Genomic DNA, 2,401 nt, shown 5'->3' with positions numbered 1-2,401 from the left:
CGGGGGGCGGGGCGGGGGGGACGAAGCAGCTAAACTTCTAACCCTAAACTTCTGGGCACGCTTGCCAACAGTCCCAGCCCTGCCGCCTGGCTGGGGCTCGGCTGGAAGGGCGAAGGTTCCCTCCCGGGCCCGGGCAGCTGCAAGCGGGGCCGAGGCAGCGCAACTCTCCCCTTCCTCCTGGGTCCCCACACCCCCCCGGCAAGTGCCTCCTGCCTCAGCCCAGGCAGGCGCCCCAAACCCCGCTACGGGAGACCCACAGACGATGCCTGGCTGAGGAGTTGACGCGAGTTTCCGGGAAGTAAGCAGGCTCCACTTTCGCTTCTCCGGCGCAGAGGGTGGCAGCCGGGGCTGGCGAAGGGAAAGCGCCAGCTCCATGCCTGCGCCGCCTGCCTGAGCGCCCCGCAGAGCGAAACTGGCGGCAGGCAAAGGGACTCGGTGCTCTCACAGGCAGGCAGCGCAGAGAAGGGAGCGGGGAGGAGCCCTGGCCAGCCCGCTGGTGAAGCAGCAGCAACAGCACCCGCTGCTGCGGCTACCGCTGGAGCCTAGCGCGCTCCGCCTCCCACACACAGGGAAGGCGGTGCCTGGCCGTGACACGCCGCCCGCTTGCCACACAGCACCACTGTGGGTAGGGGGAAGACAGGCGTGCAGCGGTTGGCCCGGGGAGTGCTGCTGCCGCTGCTGCTGTCGCCATTAGTCTCCCGCGCACCGACTGGCTGGAATGCTGCGATGGCCATAAGCGCGGCCTTTGGAACGGATGCCGCTAGAGCAGGCTGTGTTGCCCTGAGACACGGGAGGGGGTGACGTTTCCCCGAGAAGCTGTATTGGGGGGAGGGGTGTCTACAAGGGTTTCCCCCCCTCCCCCATAGGGTTAACATCTTCAAGACCGATCCTATGCACGGGTCTTGGAAAGTAAGCGGGCGGGGGTGGGTGTCGGTATGTTCCGGGGTAAGCGTGGCTGGACTGCAGCCTTCAATAAGAAAAAGAAGCGAGACTTGATGAGCATGGTGAAGAAGAGAATATTCCTTTTGCTTTTTAGAGAGTCGGGAACGCGGTAGCTGCTGTGACGGCTTCCCCTTCAATTCTAGGGAGTCCATTCCAGCTGTTACTGCCTTTAGAGATTTCAGGGCAGGTGCAGGGTGGGACGCAGACTGGCCTAGAATTCCATTAGGTGAAGGAGGAGGTGTCCATTTACGCCTGATATTCTATTTTTTGGTAGACTCCTTAGACCTCTCCTTTTTCCTCTCTTAATGAAAAGTTTTCATGCACTTGTTGGATGAAACAACGACGGGGCTGAATTTCTCTGGCAGCAGTGTTGACAATAAAGTCCACAAGTTAGTTGCTAAATCCAGTAGTTACTAAATCCAGCTGGGTTCACTGCAGTTTATCTCCACATGGATTGCAATCTAATGAACTTCTGGCTTGATTTAACTAAAATGAATGTGTCTGTTGACACATGTTATTATAAGTGAATCAATATCCTGTTCCCCATCTTGTCCTTGGCTGGGTAGGAAATCCCTTTGCTGGACTCCTGTTCTGCTTCTTTACCTATAGCCTCTCTTCCTCCTCCTTCCTCTGCCTGATATATTTGCTTATTGTATCGCAGGATTACGGGGCCTCTTTCCTGGCACAGTGACAGTAGATAAAGTTCAGAATTCAAGGCTGCTCTTTGGGAGAGTAGTTAAGTGGGTTGATTTTGCACTTTTGCTATCTGTGTGCAAAAGGAGGGAACTGTTCGTGTTGCTTCCTACTTTTAGTCTTCTTAACTGGCGCACTCTTGCAGTGCCATCCTAAGCAGAGTTACACCTTCCAAGGCTATTGAAACCAGTGGGCTTAGGAGGGTGGAATTCTGCTTTGGATGGCACAATTCATTGCTACACATCTCCTTATTTATTTGATACACTGCTTTTCCACTGTACATTCTCAAAGTATTTTGTCTAAGCAAAGTAGACAATTGAAGCATCCTAGAATTTGAATTCCAAAGCTTTTACTGCCCCCCCCCCGCCCGCTTTCTTCAACAAGAAGTTCCTTGAGACTTATGCTGGGTCTCACTGGGGAGGTATGATCCACTGTTCCTGGCTCACATAATTCTTTATGGCATTTAAGGAAACAATGAAAGTCCTTCTCTCTCCCACAACCCTGTGCTCTTGTTGTTTGCTCCAATATTACTGTCACTCCAGGGAAGATGGCCCCATACCTCTAAGTGTAATGCCAGGCACTGCACCCAGAACAAGAGAGCCCAAAGTGGGCAGAGGGTTCTCCGCCTGTCATGGCAGATGGTGTCACTGATGTTCTTTCACAATAGCGCCTCCGTTGGCTTTTGCTTTGATGTTTGATTTAGCTCTTCACAAGGTTACAGGGATGGAATAGAAGAAGGAATTTAAAACTGCATGACATGTCTTGA

The sequence above is a fragment of the Gekko japonicus genome, unplaced genomic scaffold, assembly GCF_001447785.1.
Source record: "Gekko japonicus isolate JY-2015 unplaced genomic scaffold, Gekko_japonicus_V1.1 scaffold540, whole genome shotgun sequence".
NCBI lineage: Eukaryota > Metazoa > Chordata > Lepidosauria > Squamata > Gekkonidae > Gekko > Gekko japonicus.
This window is presented reverse-complemented; position numbering follows the sequence as displayed.